This window comes from Gymnoscopelus microlampas, assembly GCF_963454915.1.
Source record: "Gymnoscopelus microlampas genome assembly, contig: SCAFFOLD_25, whole genome shotgun sequence".
Lineage (NCBI taxonomy): Eukaryota > Metazoa > Chordata > Actinopteri > Myctophiformes > Myctophidae > Gymnoscopelus > Gymnoscopelus microlampas.
The window spans coordinates 671,447-691,783 of record NW_028155862.1 but is presented as its reverse complement, the minus strand read 5'-3'; positions in this window follow the sequence as shown (position 1 = coordinate 691,783).

The following is a 20,337-nucleotide window of genomic DNA, read 5'->3' as shown; positions in this document are numbered from 1 at the left end:
GTTAGGGTCATAGCTAATTTCTGATAATAATGAATAACCTGACTCACAGAGTGGGGGGGGGGGGGGAGGGGGGTATTGCCATGTTGCCAGAAAGCTAAGAGCGTGCGCCGCTGAATGGTTGATCGGCGTGGCTGGCGCCTTTGCCGGCCACGGCGGAGAGAGGTCAGAATTACTCGGGTCTCTCTTCATGACGAATAAGCCTTTCGCCTTTTACTAAAGACTTCCGTGGAGAGGGACATTCATGAGTTATGCATATTTTTGGATGGCCTTGCCCTTTGGACGAGGCCGACTCAGCTGTTGAATGAAACGAGCCGTGGTATGCGGGCGTGTTTGAGGTCGAGGTAGGCGGGAGCGCATTCGTGTCACTCTGTGGCCTTAACGTCTCGTTGGAGCTACTTTACGGAAGATGACAAAGTATGAGTTGCCGCAGGAAGGCGAGCGGGCAAGACATCAGATCTACGAGGCACGCCCGCAGCTGTAAGCCACGCCCCCAAGCCGATAGGCCATGCCCGCTGCTGTAAGCCACGCCCCTAAGCCGATAAGCCGCGCCCGCAGCTGTAAGCCACGCCCAGAGCTTCACGAGGGCGACAGGTGGGTGTCACGCCGGGTGAGAATGGAATCAGCGGAGAGTGCGGGCGTTCGGGCAGTCAGTTAAGGGGTTATCGCTTCTCGGCCTTTTGGCTAAGATCAAGTGTAGTATCTGTTCTTATCAGTTTAATATCTGATATGTCCCCTATATGGGGACTACATATTAAACGGATTTTTGAACTCGGGAGTCGAAACAGGGGCTTGCTCCGTTCGCTCCACGCATTGACCCGGCACTGCAGTGCCGCCGGGAACGGTGCACCTCCTATCGCCTTGTTGAAAGAACACGTGAGTAAATAACCACGCTTTGCTCCTGCCGTAGAGGTGGGCGACGCGTTGTTTTGCAAAGTGTTTCTAAAGTAGGGGATTCCACTTCCAAAAAACAACGCACGTACGAGTCAACGTGTAGCCCATTTTCCTCCCCAACCCAACGATCGACAGCTAGCGTCCACGAGGTTCGTAAAATGTGTGTACGCTCAATGCGGTCGACGTACGAACCGTCAGGGGACGCGCACGCGCGTGGGTCCTTGCCTCCACGCCACGCGCCAGCGAGGCATACTTACCTGGCAGGGGAGACACCATGATCACGAAGGTGGTTCACCCACGGCGAGGCTCAGCCATTGCACTCCGTGCTTTGCTGACCCGTGCGAATTCCTCAAATGTGGGAATCTCGACTGCATAATTTCTGGTAGTGGGGGACTGCGTTCGCGCTCTCCCCTGATGAAGTGTTGAAAACCAAGTACCTGTGAGCGAGTTTGGCACAAGCTGTGGCCTTGACGTGTGGTTGTAGCCACTTTACAGAAGCCCAGCTTCAAACCACACCCCCCTCGACGACAGAGGACAAGCACACGTCTTAAAGCCCCAATATAAGGGCAGAGGCCACGCCCCCGGCTTGAAACCACCCCCCAAAGGTGATAAGCCACGCCCACAGCTCCAAACCACGCCGCCATGGTGATAGGCCACGCCCCCAGCTTCAAGCCCCGCCCACCGGATATCAGATCTACAAGCTCATAGAGCTGTGACCTACCGGCTTGTAGATCTGCTGTTTTTCACGCCACAGGGCTTTAAGCCACCCCCCCCCCCCCCCCCAGGCCGAAAGGCCACGCCCCCGGCTCCAAACCACGCCCCCCAGGCCACGCCCACAGAGGGGGCGGGGTCAAGGGGTCAAGGGTCAAGTGGGTCAATGCAGCCACTATGGGAAATATTCTATCTGCAGAGGTCAACATGTGTGAATTTTTCAAAGTCCAAAAGTCACCATCTGTGAAAATGACTAAGTCCAGAAGTGAAAACGGCCAAAGATGGGCTTTTGCCCGGCTCTCCACGGGGCCCCGGGGACCCCCCGGCCCCCACCGAGGTGCCCAGCCAGATCCCAGCTAAGCCCTGTACCCGGCTCTCCATCCGAACCCGGGGACCCACTCTTAAGCGCCCCCTGAGGAGTCCAGACCCAAGCCCGCGGGCGTTAGTTCGCCTCGCCCCTGGGGATATAGCTCGTTTTTTTCCAGAGAGCCATGGCACCACAGGCCGAAGTCCGGCCGTGCAAGGGCTCCCTTATTGGGGTGCGAGAGCTGAAAAGATGCCCTGTTGAAGGCCCCCCCACGCCAAACCGGGGCCTTCATAGAGGACGCCACCGGGCCAGGTGGAAGCACAGTGACGCGCAGTTCCGTGTTCGGCAGCCCACACAAGCTTTATAAGTTGTAGCGCCCCCTAGTGCCTCTCTGAAATGTCTGTTTTTTGGGGGATTTTTCTTTTGTTATCATTTTTTTTTTGTTTTCTGTCCATTTCAGCCCCCCAAAAAAAATGTAACATTGTATAATGTTCAACAAGGCCACGCCCCCTATTTCACACATACACACACACACACACACACACACACACACACACACACACACACACACACACACACACACACACACACACACACACACACACACACACACTGAATAACCTGACTCAGAGAGTGTGGGGGGTGTATTGCCATGTTGCCAGAAAGCTAAGAGCGTGCGCCGCTGAATGGTTGATCGGCGTGGCTGGCGCCTTTGCCGGCCACGGCGGAGAGAGGTCAGAATTACTCGGGTCTCTCTTCATGACGAATAAGCCTTTCGCCTTTTACTAAAGACTTCCGTGGAGAGGGACATTCATGAGTTATGCATATTTTTGGATGGCCTTGCCCTTTGGACGAGGCCGACTCAGCTGTTGAATGAAACGAGCCGTGGTATGCGGGCGTGTTTGAGGTCGAGGTAGGCGGGAGCGCCTTCGTGTCACTCTGTGGCCTTAACGTCTCGTTGGAGCTACTTTACGGAAGATGACAAAGTATGAGTTGCCGCAGGAAGGCGAGCGGGCAAGACATCAGATCTACGAGCCACGCCCGGAGCTGTAAGCCACGCCCCCAAGCCGATAGGCCACGCCCGCTGCTGTAAGCCACGCCCCTAAGCCGATAAGCCACGCCCGCAGCTGTAAGCCACGCCCACAGCTTCACGAGGGCGACAGGTGGGTGTCACGCCGGGTGAGAATGGAATCAGCGGAGAGTGCGGGCGTTCGGGCAGTCAGTTAAGGGGTTATCGCTTCTCGGCCTTTTGGCTAAGATCAAGTGGCCGAGTGGTGGATGTAACTGGAAGTTGAAAGGAGGACAGCCAAGACGAGAAGATGGGGATCCCAAGGAATGGAGTAAAGGACACGTCACGTTTCATTTGGAAGAACACGGACTTACCGTTGATGGACAGACCTACGTTTGGGAAGGAGATACTGATCAAGTTTTTTGGACTGAAAGGGGAAGATGTTTTGTGCCTGCAGGACAATCCAGTGGAAAATGGATATGATGTCACTTTCTGTCGACCAGCAATGGTCCTGAAGGTGGATAAGATCTGGAACCTGGCGAAAGGTGAGGAGCCCATGAAAAGTTTCGTTGTACAGAATTTGGACAGAATGAACTATAGGCTGGTGACATTGCACATGTATAATCCACACGTGCCTTTGGAGGTGATTGGGGATTTCTTAAAGAGGTATGCGGATGTGAAAGTGGATTCAGCCACAAAATTGATGGACACAAATGGGTTTTGGACAGGAAAGAGGAATATTCAAGTGTTTCTTAAAGAAGATGCGACAGGATATGACGGACTACTCCATCCCCCTGCCTTCTTTGCAATAGGTGCTGACAGAGGCTATCTGCACTATTACAAGCAGCCACCTTTTTGCAAGAAGTGCAGGGGGAATGGGCACAAGGAGGAGACGTGTCAATATGGAATAAGGTGCAGATTATGTTTGGCTAAAGATCATCTGGCAAAGAACTGTCCACGACCCAAGGCGTGCCACACCTGCGGGTCCAAGGACCACCTGTCCAAGGACTGCCCCGGGAGGGGTGGAGCAGGTGGTGGTGGGCCTGGGGGAGAAGGGAGTGGAACTATGCCTTCCACTCCAGCTGAGATGGGAGGCCTTAAAGGCCAACAGAAAGGTGAAGGGAAGGAGGCCGCACCAAAGGCCTCTGTGAAAAATCCGGAGAAAGGGAAGGAAGGAGCGAGGACAGGCTCTCATGCCTTCAACGGTGAAGGGGCCTTGTCTCGGATCCCTGATGGGAAAAAACAGAAAAAGGACGGAGAAATAGAGGAGGAGATGGACAGTGTTTCGGATTCCGATTCGGAAGGGAGCCGAATTGAAATGACTGGTGGGGGGTTGGATCGGTCTGAAGGGGAGGAGGTGGCGGCTTTAAGCTTCGCCTCGGACTTGCCTGTCAGACTTTTCGGTCCTGCTACGCGAGGTGGTGACGATGGGACAGCCACATGGGCAGATAGAGTGGCAAATGGAGAACCGAAATAATTAGTTGTTTGTTGTGATATGTATTGAAATGGACTCAAGATTTTTTGATGAAATGTATGATTTGACACGATTTTTGAGGCATTTGTTGCAAGGTATAAGATGTACTGCCTGAAGTTTAATAAAAAAAAATAAAAAAAAAAAAATCTGTTCTTATCAGTTTAATATCTGATATGTCCCCTATATGGGGACTACATATTAAACGGATTTTTGAACTCGGGAGTCGAAACAGGGGCTTGCTCCGTTCGCTCCACGCATTGACCCGGCACTGCAGTGCCGCCGGGAACGGTGCACCTCCTATCGCCTTGTTGAAAGAACACGTGAGTAAATAACCACGCTTTGCTCCTGCCGTAGAGGTGGGCGACGCGTTGTTTTGCAAAGTGTTTCTAAAGTAGGGGATTCCACTTCCAAAAAACAACGCACGTACGAGTCAACGTGTAGCCCATTTTCCTCCCCAACCCAACGATCGACAGCTAGCGTCCACGAGGTTCGTAAAATGTGTGTACGCTCAATGCGGTCGACGTACGAACCGTCAGGGGACGCGCACGCGCGTGGGTCCTTGCCTCCACGCCACGCGCCAGCGAGGCATACTTACCTGGCAGGGGAGACACCATGATCACGAAGGTGGTTCACCCACGGCGAGGCTCAGCCATTGCACTCCGTGCTTTGCTGACCCGTGCGAATTCCTCAAATGTGGGAATCTCGACTGCATAATTTCTGGTAGTGGGGGACTGCGTTCGCGCTCTCCCCTGATGAAGTGTTGAAAACCAAGTACCTGTGAGCGAGTTTGGCACAAGCTGTGGCCTTGACGTGTGGTTGTAGCCACTTTACAGAAGCCCAGCTTCAAACCACACCCCCCTCGACGACAGAGGACAAGCACACGTCTTAAAGCCCCAATATAAGGGCAGAGGCCACGCCCCCGGCTTGAAACCACCCCCCAAAGGTGATAAGCCACGCCCACAGCTCCAAACCACGCCGCCGCCATGGTGATAGGCCACGCCCCCAGCTTCAAGCCCCGCCCACCCGATATCAGATCTACAAGCTCATAGAGCTGTGACCTACCGGCTTGTAGATCTGCTGTTTTTCACGCCACAGGGCTTTAAGCCACCCCCCCCAGGCCGAAAGGCCACGCCCCCGGCTCCAAACCACGCCCCCAGGCCGACAGGCCACGCCCACAGAGGGGGCGGGGTCAAGGGGTCAAGGGTCAAGTGGGTCAATGCAGCCACTATGGGAAATGTTCTATCTGCAGAGGTCAACATGTGTGAATTTTTCAAAGTCCAAAAGTCACCATCTGTGAAAATGACTAAGTCCAGAAGTGAAAACGGCCAAAGATGGGCTTTTGCCCGGCTCTCCACGGGGCCCCGGGGACCCCCCGGCCCCCACCGAGGTGCCCAGCCAGATCCCAGCTAAGCCCTCTACCTGGCTCTCCATCCGAACCCGGGGACCCACCCTTAAGCGCCCCCTGAGGAGTCCAGACCCAAGCCCGCGGGCGTTAGTTCGCCTCGCCCCTGGGGATATAGCTCGTTTTTTTCCAGAGAGCCATGGCACCACAGGCCGAAGTCCGGCCGTGCAAGGGGTCCCTTATTGGGGTGCGAGAGCTGAAAAGATGCCCTGTTGAAGGCCCCCCCACGCCAAACCGGGGCGTTCATAGAGGACGCCACCGGGCCAGGTGGAAGCACAGTGACGCGCAGTTCCGTGTTCCGCAGCCCACACAAGCTTTATAAGTTGTAGCGCCCCCTAGTGCCTCTCTGAAATGTCTGTTTTTTGGGGGATTTTTTTTTTGTTGTCAATTTTTTTTGGTTTTCTGTCCATTTCAGCCCCAAAAAATAAAATTTAACATTGTAAAATGTTCAACAAGGCCACGCCCCCTATTTCACACACACACACGCACACGCACACGCACACGCGCGCGCACACACACACACACACACACACACACACACACACACACACACACACACACACATACAATTTGTGTCGTTCCAATTTGTGTCCTATTTGTCCTATTTGCCTGATCTTCTCTGTATCGTTCCAATTTGTGTCCTATTTGTCAAATGGAGTCATTATTAGGGCCTAGGGTTAGGGTTTGGGCTAGGGTAAGGGTTAGGGTTAGGGTCATAGCTAATTTCTGATAATAATGAATAACCTGACTCACAGAGTGGGGGGGGGGGGGGAGGGGGGTATTGCCATGTTGCCAGAAAGCTAAGAGCGTGCGCCGCTGAATGGTTGATCGGCGTGGCTGGCGCCTTTGCCGGCCACGGCGGAGAGAGGTCAGAATTACTCGGGTCTCTCTTCATGACGAATAAGCCTTTCGCCTTTTACTAAAGACTTCCGTGGAGAGGGACATTCATGAGTTATGCATATTTTTGGATGGCCTTGCCCTTTGGACGAGGCCGACTCAGCTGTTGAATGAAACGAGCCGTGGTATGCGGGCGTGTTTGAGGTCGAGGTAGGCGGGAGCGCATTCGTGTCACTCTGTGGCCTTAACGTCTCGTTGGAGCTACTTTACGGAAGATGACAAAGTATGAGTTGCCGCAGGAAGGCGAGCGGGCAAGACATCAGATCTACGAGGCACGCCCGCAGCTGTAAGCCACGCCCCCAAGCCGATAGGCCATGCCCGCTGCTGTAAGCCACGCCCCTAAGCCGATAAGCCGCGCCCGCAGCTGTAAGCCACGCCCAGAGCTTCACGAGGGCGACAGGTGGGTGTCACGCCGGGTGAGAATGGAATCAGCGGAGAGTGCGGGCGTTCGGGCAGTCAGTTAAGGGGTTATCGCTTCTCGGCCTTTTGGCTAAGATCAAGTGTAGTATCTGTTCTTATCAGTTTAATATCTGATATGTCCCCTATATGGGGACTACATATTAAACGGATTTTTGAACTCGGGAGTCGAAACAGGGGCTTGCTCCGTTCGCTCCACGCATTGACCCGGCACTGCAGTGCCGCCGGGAACGGTGCACCTCCTATCGCCTTGTTGAAAGAACACGTGAGTAAATAACCACGCTTTGCTCCTGCCGTAGAGGTGGGCGACGCGTTGTTTTGCAAAGTGTTTCTAAAGTAGGGGATTCCACTTCCAAAAAACAACGCACGTACGAGTCAACGTGTAGCCCATTTTCCTCCCCAACCCAACGATCGACAGCTAGCGTCCACGAGGTTCGTAAAATGTGTGTACGCTCAATGCGGTCGACGTACGAACCGTCAGGGGACGCGCACGCGCGTGGGTCCTTGCCTCCACGCCACGCGCCAGCGAGGCATACTTACCTGGCAGGGGAGACACCATGATCACGAAGGTGGTTCACCCACGGCGAGGCTCAGCCATTGCACTCCGTGCTTTGCTGACCCGTGCGAATTCCTCAAATGTGGGAATCTCGACTGCATAATTTCTGGTAGTGGGGGACTGCGTTCGCGCTCTCCCCTGATGAAGTGTTGAAAACCAAGTACCTGTGAGCGAGTTTGGCACAAGCTGTGGCCTTGACGTGTGGTTGTAGCCACTTTACAGAAGCCCAGCTTCAAACCACACCCCCCTCGACGACAGAGGACAAGCACACGTCTTAAAGCCCCAATATAAGGGCAGAGGCCACGCCCCCGGCTTGAAACCACCCCCCAAAGGTGATAAGCCACGCCCACAGCTCCAAACCACGCCGCCATGGTGATAGGCCACGCCCCCAGCTTCAAGCCCCGCCCACCGGATATCAGATCTACAAGCTCATAGAGCTGTGACCTACCGGCTTGTAGATCTGCTGTTTTTCACGCCACAGGGCTTTAAGCCACCCCCCCCCCCCCCCCCAGGCCGAAAGGCCACGCCCCCGGCTCCAAACCACGCCCCCCAGGCCACGCCCACAGAGGGGGCGGGGTCAAGGGGTCAAGGGTCAAGTGGGTCAATGCAGCCACTATGGGAAATATTCTATCTGCAGAGGTCAACATGTGTGAATTTTTCAAAGTCCAAAAGTCACCATCTGTGAAAATGACTAAGTCCAGAAGTGAAAACGGCCAAAGATGGGCTTTTGCCCGGCTCTCCACGGGGCCCCGGGGACCCCCCGGCCCCCACCGAGGTGCCCAGCCAGATCCCAGCTAAGCCCTGTACCCGGCTCTCCATCCGAACCCGGGGACCCACTCTTAAGCGCCCCCTGAGGAGTCCAGACCCAAGCCCGCGGGCGTTAGTTCGCCTCGCCCCTGGGGATATAGCTCGTTTTTTTCCAGAGAGCCATGGCACCACAGGCCGAAGTCCGGCCGTGCAAGGGCTCCCTTATTGGGGTGCGAGAGCTGAAAAGATGCCCTGTTGAAGGCCCCCCCACGCCAAACCGGGGCCTTCATAGAGGACGCCACCGGGCCAGGTGGAAGCACAGTGACGCGCAGTTCCGTGTTCGGCAGCCCACACAAGCTTTATAAGTTGTAGCGCCCCCTAGTGCCTCTCTGAAATGTCTGTTTTTTGGGGGATTTTTCTTTTGTTATCATTTTTTTTTTGTTTTCTGTCCATTTCAGCCCCCCAAAAAAAATGTAACATTGTATAATGTTCAACAAGGCCACGCCCCCTATTTCACACACACACACACACACACACACACACACACACACACACACACACACACACACACACACACACACACACACACACACACACACACACACACACACACACACACACACACACTGAATAACCTGACTCAGAGAGTGTGGGGGGTGTATTGCCATGTTGCCAGAAAGCTAAGAGCGTGCGCCGCTGAATGGTTGATCGGCGTGGCTGGCGCCTTTGCCGGCCACGGCGGAGAGAGGTCAGAATTACTCGGGTCTCTCTTCATGACGAATAAGCCTTTCGCCTTTTACTAAAGACTTCCGTGGAGAGGGACATTCATGAGTTATGCATATTTTTGGATGGCCTTGCCCTTTGGACGAGGCCGACTCAGCTGTTGAATGAAACGAGCCGTGGTATGCGGGCGTGTTTGAGGTCGAGGTAGGCGGGAGCGCCTTCGTGTCACTCTGTGGCCTTAACGTCTCGTTGGAGCTACTTTACGGAAGATGACAAAGTATGAGTTGCCGCAGGAAGGCGAGCGGGCAAGACATCAGATCTACGAGCCACGCCCGGAGCTGTAAGCCACGCCCCCAAGCCGATAGGCCACGCCCGCTGCTGTAAGCCACGCCCCTAAGCCGATAAGCCACGCCCGCAGCTGTAAGCCACGCCCACAGCTTCACGAGGGCGACAGGTGGGTGTCACGCCGGGTGAGAATGGAATCAGCGGAGAGTGCGGGCGTTCGGGCAGTCAGTTAAGGGGTTATCGCTTCTCGGCCTTTTGGCTAAGATCAAGTGGCCGAGTGGTGGATGTAACTGGAAGTTGAAAGGAGGACAGCCAAGACGAGAAGATGGGGATCCCAAGGAATGGAGTAAAGGACACGTCACGTTTCATTTGGAAGAACACGGACTTACCGTTGATGGACAGACCTACGTTTGGGAAGGAGATACTGATCAAGTTTTTTGGACTGAAAGGGGAAGATGTTTTGTGCCTGCAGGACAATCCAGTGGAAAATGGATATGATGTCACTTTCTGTCGACCAGCAATGGTCCTGAAGGTGGATAAGATCTGGAACCTGGCGAAAGGTGAGGAGCCCATGAAAAGTTTCGTTGTACAGAATTTGGACAGAATGAACTATAGGCTGGTGACATTGCACATGTATAATCCACACGTGCCTTTGGAGGTGATTGGGGATTTCTTAAAGAGGTATGCGGATGTGAAAGTGGATTCAGCCACAAAATTGATGGACACAAATGGGTTTTGGACAGGAAAGAGGAATATTCAAGTGTTTCTTAAAGAAGATGCGACAGGATATGACGGACTACTCCATCCCCCTGCCTTCTTTGCAATAGGTGCTGACAGAGGCTATCTGCACTATTACAAGCAGCCACCTTTTTGCAAGAAGTGCAGGGGGAATGGGCACAAGGAGGAGACGTGTCAATATGGAATAAGGTGCAGATTATGTTTGGCTAAAGATCATCTGGCAAAGAACTGTCCACGACCCAAGGCGTGCCACACCTGCGGGTCCAAGGACCACCTGTCCAAGGACTGCCCCGGGAGGGGTGGAGCAGGTGGTGGTGGGCCTGGGGGAGAAGGGAGTGGAACTATGCCTTCCACTCCAGCTGAGATGGGAGGCCTTAAAGGCCAACAGAAAGGTGAAGGGAAGGAGGCCGCACCAAAGGCCTCTGTGAAAAATCCGGAGAAAGGGAAGGAAGGAGCGAGGACAGGCTCTCATGCCTTCAACGGTGAAGGGGCCTTGTCTCGGATCCCTGATGGGAAAAAACAGAAAAAGGACGGAGAAATAGAGGAGGAGATGGACAGTGTTTCGGATTCCGATTCGGAAGGGAGCCGAATTGAAATGACTGGTGGGGGGTTGGATCGGTCTGAAGGGGAGGAGGTGGCGGCTTTAAGCTTCGCCTCGGACTTGCCTGTCAGACTTTTCGGTCCTGCTACGCGAGGTGGTGACGATGGGACAGCCACATGGGCAGATAGAGTGGCAAATGGAGAACCGAAATAATTAGTTGTTTGTTGTGATATGTATTGAAATGGACTCAAGATTTTTTGATGAAATGTATGATTTGACACGATTTTTGAGGCATTTGTTGCAAGGTATAAGATGTACTGCCTGAAGTTTAATAAAAAAAAATAAAAAAAAAAAAATCTGTTCTTATCAGTTTAATATCTGATATGTCCCCTATATGGGGACTACATATTAAACGGATTTTTGAACTCGGGAGTCGAAACAGGGGCTTGCTCCGTTCGCTCCACGCATTGACCCGGCACTGCAGTGCCGCCGGGAACGGTGCACCTCCTATCGCCTTGTTGAAAGAACACGTGAGTAAATAACCACGCTTTGCTCCTGCCGTAGAGGTGGGCGACGCGTTGTTTTGCAAAGTGTTTCTAAAGTAGGGGATTCCACTTCCAAAAAACAACGCACGTACGAGTCAACGTGTAGCCCATTTTCCTCCCCAACCCAACGATCGACAGCTAGCGTCCACGAGGTTCGTAAAATGTGTGTACGCTCAATGCGGTCGACGTACGAACCGTCAGGGGACGCGCACGCGCGTGGGTCCTTGCCTCCACGCCACGCGCCAGCGAGGCATACTTACCTGGCAGGGGAGACACCATGATCACGAAGGTGGTTCACCCACGGCGAGGCTCAGCCATTGCACTCCGTGCTTTGCTGACCCGTGCGAATTCCTCAAATGTGGGAATCTCGACTGCATAATTTCTGGTAGTGGGGGACTGCGTTCGCGCTCTCCCCTGATGAAGTGTTGAAAACCAAGTACCTGTGAGCGAGTTTGGCACAAGCTGTGGCCTTGACGTGTGGTTGTAGCCACTTTACAGAAGCCCAGCTTCAAACCACACCCCCCTCGACGACAGAGGACAAGCACACGTCTTAAAGCCCCAATATAAGGGCAGAGGCCACGCCCCCGGCTTGAAACCACCCCCCAAAGGTGATAAGCCACGCCCACAGCTCCAAACCACGCCGCCGCCATGGTGATAGGCCACGCCCCCAGCTTCAAGCCCCGCCCACCCGATATCAGATCTACAAGCTCATAGAGCTGTGACCTACCGGCTTGTAGATCTGCTGTTTTTCACGCCACAGGGCTTTAAGCCACCCCCCCCAGGCCGAAAGGCCACGCCCCCGGCTCCAAACCACGCCCCCAGGCCGACAGGCCACGCCCACAGAGGGGGCGGGGTCAAGGGGTCAAGGGTCAAGTGGGTCAATGCAGCCACTATGGGAAATGTTCTATCTGCAGAGGTCAACATGTGTGAATTTTTCAAAGTCCAAAAGTCACCATCTGTGAAAATGACTAAGTCCAGAAGTGAAAACGGCCAAAGATGGGCTTTTGCCCGGCTCTCCACGGGGCCCCGGGGACCCCCCGGCCCCCACCGAGGTGCCCAGCCAGATCCCAGCTAAGCCCTCTACCTGGCTCTCCATCCGAACCCGGGGACCCACCCTTAAGCGCCCCCTGAGGAGTCCAGACCCAAGCCCGCGGGCGTTAGTTCGCCTCGCCCCTGGGGATATAGCTCGTTTTTTTCCAGAGAGCCATGGCACCACAGGCCGAAGTCCGGCCGTGCAAGGGGTCCCTTATTGGGGTGCGAGAGCTGAAAAGATGCCCTGTTGAAGGCCCCCCCACGCCAAACCGGGGCGTTCATAGAGGACGCCACCGGGCCAGGTGGAAGCACAGTGACGCGCAGTTCCGTGTTCCGCAGCCCACACAAGCTTTATAAGTTGTAGCGCCCCCTAGTGCCTCTCTGAAATGTCTGTTTTTTGGGGGATTTTTTTTTTGTTGTCAATTTTTTTTGGTTTTCTGTCCATTTCAGCCCCAAAAAATAAAATTTAACATTGTAAAATGTTCAACAAGGCCACGCCCCCTATTTCACACACACACACGCACACGCACACGCACACGCGCGCGCACACACACACACACACACACACACACACACACACACACACACACACACACACATACAATTTGTGTCGTTCCAATTTGTGTCCTATTTGTCCTATTTGCCTGATCTTCTCTGTATCGTTCCAATTTGTGTCCTATTTGTCAAATGGAGTCATTATTAGGGCCTAGGGTTAGGGTTTGGGCTAGGGTAAGGGTTAGGGTTAGGGTCATAGCTAATTTCTGATAATAATGAATAACCTGACTCACAGAGTGGGGGGGGGGGGGGAGGGGGGTATTGCCATGTTGCCAGAAAGCTAAGAGCGTGCGCCGCTGAATGGTTGATCGGCGTGGCTGGCGCCTTTGCCGGCCACGGCGGAGAGAGGTCAGAATTACTCGGGTCTCTCTTCATGACGAATAAGCCTTTCGCCTTTTACTAAAGACTTCCGTGGAGAGGGACATTCATGAGTTATGCATATTTTTGGATGGCCTTGCCCTTTGGACGAGGCCGACTCAGCTGTTGAATGAAACGAGCCGTGGTATGCGGGCGTGTTTGAGGTCGAGGTAGGCGGGAGCGCATTCGTGTCACTCTGTGGCCTTAACGTCTCGTTGGAGCTACTTTACGGAAGATGACAAAGTATGAGTTGCCGCAGGAAGGCGAGCGGGCAAGACATCAGATCTACGAGGCACGCCCGCAGCTGTAAGCCACGCCCCCAAGCCGATAGGCCATGCCCGCTGCTGTAAGCCACGCCCCTAAGCCGATAAGCCGCGCCCGCAGCTGTAAGCCACGCCCAGAGCTTCACGAGGGCGACAGGTGGGTGTCACGCCGGGTGAGAATGGAATCAGCGGAGAGTGCGGGCGTTCGGGCAGTCAGTTAAGGGGTTATCGCTTCTCGGCCTTTTGGCTAAGATCAAGTGTAGTATCTGTTCTTATCAGTTTAATATCTGATATGTCCCCTATATGGGGACTACATATTAAACGGATTTTTGAACTCGGGAGTCGAAACAGGGGCTTGCTCCGTTCGCTCCACGCATTGACCCGGCACTGCAGTGCCGCCGGGAACGGTGCACCTCCTATCGCCTTGTTGAAAGAACACGTGAGTAAATAACCACGCTTTGCTCCTGCCGTAGAGGTGGGCGACGCGTTGTTTTGCAAAGTGTTTCTAAAGTAGGGGATTCCACTTCCAAAAAACAACGCACGTACGAGTCAACGTGTAGCCCATTTTCCTCCCCAACCCAACGATCGACAGCTAGCGTCCACGAGGTTCGTAAAATGTGTGTACGCTCAATGCGGTCGACGTACGAACCGTCAGGGGACGCGCACGCGCGTGGGTCCTTGCCTCCACGCCACGCGCCAGCGAGGCATACTTACCTGGCAGGGGAGACACCATGATCACGAAGGTGGTTCACCCACGGCGAGGCTCAGCCATTGCACTCCGTGCTTTGCTGACCCGTGCGAATTCCTCAAATGTGGGAATCTCGACTGCATAATTTCTGGTAGTGGGGGACTGCGTTCGCGCTCTCCCCTGATGAAGTGTTGAAAACCAAGTACCTGTGAGCGAGTTTGGCACAAGCTGTGGCCTTGACGTGTGGTTGTAGCCACTTTACAGAAGCCCAGCTTCAAACCACACCCCCCTCGACGACAGAGGACAAGCACACGTCTTAAAGCCCCAATATAAGGGCAGAGGCCACGCCCCCGGCTTGAAACCACCCCCCAAAGGTGATAAGCCACGCCCACAGCTCCAAACCACGCCGCCATGGTGATAGGCCACGCCCCCAGCTTCAAGCCCCGCCCACCGGATATCAGATCTACAAGCTCATAGAGCTGTGACCTACCGGCTTGTAGATCTGCTGTTTTTCACGCCACAGGGCTTTAAGCCACCCCCCCCCCCCCCCCCAGGCCGAAAGGCCACGCCCCCGGCTCCAAACCACGCCCCCCAGGCCACGCCCACAGAGGGGGCGGGGTCAAGGGGTCAAGGGTCAAGTGGGTCAATGCAGCCACTATGGGAAATATTCTATCTGCAGAGGTCAACATGTGTGAATTTTTCAAAGTCCAAAAGTCACCATCTGTGAAAATGACTAAGTCCAGAAGTGAAAACGGCCAAAGATGGGCTTTTGCCCGGCTCTCCACGGGGCCCCGGGGACCCCCCGGCCCCCACCGAGGTGCCCAGCCAGATCCCAGCTAAGCCCTGTACCCGGCTCTCCATCCGAACCCGGGGACCCACTCTTAAGCGCCCCCTGAGGAGTCCAGACCCAAGCCCGCGGGCGTTAGTTCGCCTCGCCCCTGGGGATATAGCTCGTTTTTTTCCAGAGAGCCATGGCACCACAGGCCGAAGTCCGGCCGTGCAAGGGCTCCCTTATTGGGGTGCGAGAGCTGAAAAGATGCCCTGTTGAAGGCCCCCCCACGCCAAACCGGGGCCTTCATAGAGGACGCCACCGGGCCAGGTGGAAGCACAGTGACGCGCAGTTCCGTGTTCGGCAGCCCACACAAGCTTTATAAGTTGTAGCGCCCCCTAGTGCCTCTCTGAAATGTCTGTTTTTTGGGGGATTTTTCTTTTGTTATCATTTTTTTTTTGTTTTCTGTCCATTTCAGCCCCCCAAAAAAAATGTAACATTGTATAATGTTCAACAAGGCCACGCCCCCTATTTCACACACACACACACACACACACACACACACACACACACACACACACACACACACACACACACACACACACACACACACACACACACACTGAATAACCTGACTCAGAGAGTGTGGGGGGTGTATTGCCATGTTGCCAGAAAGCTAAGAGCGTGCGCCGCTGAATGGTTGATCGGCGTGGCTGGCGCCTTTGCCGGCCACGGCGGAGAGAGGTCAGAATTACTCGGGTCTCTCTTCATGACGAATAAGCCTTTCGCCTTTTACTAAAGACTTCCGTGGAGAGGGACATTCATGAGTTATGCATATTTTTGGATGGCCTTGCCCTTTGGACGAGGCCGACTCAGCTGTTGAATGAAACGAGCCGTGGTATGCGGGCGTGTTTGAGGTCGAGGTAGGCGGGAGCGCCTTCGTGTCACTCTGTGGCCTTAACGTCTCGTTGGAGCTACTTTACGGAAGATGACAAAGTATGAGTTGCCGCAGGAAGGCGAGCGGGCAAGACATCAGATCTACGAGCCACGCCCGGAGCTGTAAGCCACGCCCCCAAGCCGATAGGCCACGCCCGCTGCTGTAAGCCACGCCCCTAAGCCGATAAGCCACGCCCGCAGCTGTAAGCCACGCCCACAGCTTCACGAGGGCGACAGGTGGGTGTCACGCCGGGTGAGAATGGAATCAGCGGAGAGTGCGGGCGTTCGGGCAGTCAGTTAAGGGGTTATCGCTTCTCGGCCTTTTGGCTAAGATCAAGTGGCCGAGTGGTGGATGTAACTGGAAGTTGAAAGGAGGACAGCCAAGACGAGAAGATGGGGATCCCAAGGAATGGAGTAAAGGACACGTCACGTTTCATTTGGAAGAACACGGACTTACCGTTGATGGACAGACCTACGTTTGGGAAGGAGATACTGATCAAGTTTTTTGGACTGAAAGGGGAAGATGTTTTGTGCCTGCAGGACAATCCAGTGGAAAATGGATATGATGTCACTTTCTGTCGACCAGCAATGGTCCTGAAGGTGGATAAGATCTGGAACCTGGCGAAAGGTGAGGAGCCCATGAAAAGTTTCGTTGTACAGAATTTGGACAGAATGAACTATAGGCTGGTGACATTGCACATGTATAATCCACACGTGCCTTTGGAGGTGATTGGGGATTTCTTAAAGAGGTATGCGGATGTGAAAGTGGATTCAGCCACAAAATTGATGGACACAAATGGGTTTTGGACAGGAAAGAGGAATATTCAAGTGTTTCTTAAAGAAGATGCGACAGGATATGACGGACTACTCCATCCCCCTGCCTTCTTTGCAATAGGTGCTGACAGAGGCTATCTGCACTATTACAAGCAGCCACCTTTTTGCAAGAAGTGCAGGGGGAATGGGCACAAGGAGGAGACGTGTCAATATGGAATAAGGTGCAGATTATGTTTGGCTAAAGATCATCTGGCAAAGAACTGTCCACGACCCAAGGCGTGCCACACCTGCGGGTCCAAGGACCACCTGTCCAAGGACTGCCCCGGGAGGGGTGGAGCAGGTGGTGGTGGGCCTGGGGGAGAAGGGAGTGGAACTATGCCTTCCACTCCAGCTGAGATGGGAGGCCTTAAAGGCCAACAGAAAGGTGAAGGGAAGGAGGCCGCACCAAAGGCCTCTGTGAAAAATCCGGAGAAAGGGAAGGAAGGAGCGAGGACAGGCTCTCATGCCTTCAACGGTGAAGGGGCCTTGTCTCGGATCCCTGATGGGAAAAAACAGAAAAAGGACGGAGAAATAGAGGAGGAGATGGACAGTGTTTCGGATTCCGATTCGGAAGGGAGCCGAATTGAAATGACTGGTGGGGGGTTGGATCGGTCTGAAGGGGAGGAGGTGGCGGCTTTAAGCTTCGCCTCGGACTTGCCTGTCAGACTTTTCGGTCCTGCTACGCGAGGTGGTGACGATGGGACAGCCACATGGGCAGATAGAGTGGCAAATGGAGAACCGAAATAATTAGTTGTTTGTTGTGATATGTATTGAAATGGACTCAAGATTTTTTGATGAAATGTATGATTTGACACGATTTTTGAGGCATTTGTTGCAAGGTATAAGATGTACTGCCTGAAGTTTAATAAAAAAAAATAAAAATAAAAAAATCTGTTCTTATCAGTTTAATATCTGATATGTCCCCTATATGGGGACTACATATTAAACGGATTTTTGAACTCGGGAGTCGAAACAGGGGCTTGCTCCGTTCGCTCCACGCATTGACCCGGCACTGCAGTGCCGCCGGGAACGGTGCACCTCCTATCGCCTTGTTGAAAGAACACGTGAGTAAATAACCACGCTTTGCTCCTGCCGTAGAGGTGGGCGACGCGTTGTTTTGCAAAGTGTTTCTAAAGTAGGGGATTCCACTTCCAAAAAACAACGCACGTACGAGTCAACGTGTAGCCCATTTTCCTCCCCAACCCAACGATCGACAGCTAGCGTCCACGAGGTTCGTAAAATGTGTGTACGCTCAATGCGGTCGACGTACGAACCGTCAGGGGACGCGCACGCGCGTGGGTCCTTGCCTCCACGCCACGCGCCAGCGAGGCATACTTACCTGGCAGGGGAGACACCATGATCACGAAGGTGGTTCACCCACGGCGAGGCTCAGCCATTGCACTCCGTGCTTTGCTGACCCGTGCGAATTCCTCAAATGTGGGAATCTCGACTGCATAATTTCTGGTAGTGGGGGACTGCGTTCGCGCTCTCCCCTGATGAAGTGTTGAAAACCAAGTACCTGTGAGCGAGTTTGGCACAAGCTGTGGCCTTGACGTGTGGTTGTAGCCACTTTACAGAAGCCCAGCTTCAAACCACACCCCCCTCGACGACAGAGGACAAGCACACGTCTTAAAGCCCCAATATAAGGGCAGAGGCCACGCCCCCGGCTTGAAACCACCCCCCAAAGGTGATAAGCCACGCCCACAGCTCCAAACCACGCCGCCGCCATGGTGATAGGCCACGCCCCCAGCTTCAAGCCCCGCCCACCCGATATCAGATCTACAAGCTCATAGAGCTGTGACCTACCGGCTTGTAGATCTGCTGTTTTTCACGCCACAGGGCTTTAAGCCACCCCCCCCAGGCCGAAAGGCCACGCCCCCGGCTCCAAACCACGCCCCCAGGCCGACAGGCCACGCCCACAGAGGGGGCGGGGTCAAGGGGTCAAGGGTCAAGTGGGTCAATGCAGCCACTATGGGAAATGTTCTATCTGCAGAGGTCAACATGTGTGAATTTTTCAAAGTCCAAAAGTCACCATCTGTGAAAATGACTAAGTCCAGAAGTGAAAACGGCCAAAGATGGGCTTTTGCCCGGCTCTCCACGGGGCCCCGGGGACCCCCCGGCCCCCACCGAGGTGCCCAGCCAGATCCCAGCTAAGCCCTCTACCTGGCTCTCCATCCGAACCCGGGGACCCACCCTTAAGCGCCCCCTGAGGAGTCCAGACCCAAGCCCGCGGGCGTTAGTTCGCCTCGCCCCTGGGGATATAGCTCGTTTTTTTCCAGAGAGCCATGGCACCACAGGCCGAAGTCCGGCCGTGCAAGGGGTCCCTTATTGGGGTGCGAGAGCTGAAAAGATGCCCTGTTGAAGGCCCCCCCACGCCAAACCGGGGCGTTCATAGAGGACGCCACCGGGCCAGGTGGAAGCACAGTGACGCGCAGTTCCGTGTTCCGCAGCCCACACAAGCTTTATAAGTTGTAGCGCCCCCTAGTGCCTCTCTGAAATGTCTGTTTTTTGGGGGATTTTTTTTTTGTTGTCAATTTTTTTTGGTTTTCTGTCCATTTCAGCCCCAAAAAATAAAATTTAACATTGTAAAATGTTCAACAAGGCCACGCCCCCTATTTCACACACACACACGCACACGCACACGCACACGCGCGCGCACACACACACACACACACACACACACACACACACACACACACACACACACACATACAATTTGTGTCGTTCCAATTTGTGTCCTATTTGTCCTATTTGCCTGATCTTCTCTGTATCGTTCCAATTTGTGTCCTATTTGTCAAATGGAGTCATTATTAGGGCCTAGGGTTAGGGTTTGGGCTAGGGTAAGGGTTAGGGTTAGGGTCATAGCTAATTTCTGATAATAATGAATAACCTGACTCACAGAGTGGGGGGGGGGGGGGAGGGGGGTATTGCCATGTTGCCAGAAAGCTAAGAGCGTGCGCCGCTGAATGGTTGATCGGCGTGGCTGGCGCCTTTGCCGGCCACGGCGGAGAGAGGTCAGAATTACTCGGGTCTCTCTTCATGACGAATAAGCCTTTCGCCTTTTACTAAAGACTTCCGTGGAGAGGGACATTCATGAGTTATGCATATTTTTGGATGGCCTTGCCCTTTGGACGAGGCCGACTCAGCTGTTGAATGAAACGAGCCGTGGTATGCGGGCGTGTTTGAGGTCGAGGTAGGCGGGAGCGCATTCGTGTCACTCTGTGGCCTTAACGTCTCGTTGGAGCTACTTTACGGAAGATGACAAAGTATGAGTTGCCGCAGGAAGGCGAGCGGGCAAGACATCAGATCTACGAGGCACGCCCGCAGCTGTAAGCCACGCCCCCAAGCCGATAGGCCATGCCCGCTGCTGTAAGCCACGCCCCTAAGCCGATAAGCCGCGCCCGCAGCTGTAAGCCACGCCCAGAGCTTCACGAGGGCGACAGGTGGGTGTCACGCCGGGTGAGAATGGAATCAGCGGAGAGTGCGGGCGTTCGGGCAGTCAGTTAAGGGGTTATCGCTTCTCGGCCTTTTGGCTAAGATCAAGTGTAGTATCTGTTCTTATCAGTTTAATATCTGATATGTCCCCTATATGGGGACTACATATTAAACGGATTTTTGAACTCGGGAGTCGAAACAGGGGCTTGCTCCGTTCGCTCCACGCATTGACCCGGCACTGCAGTG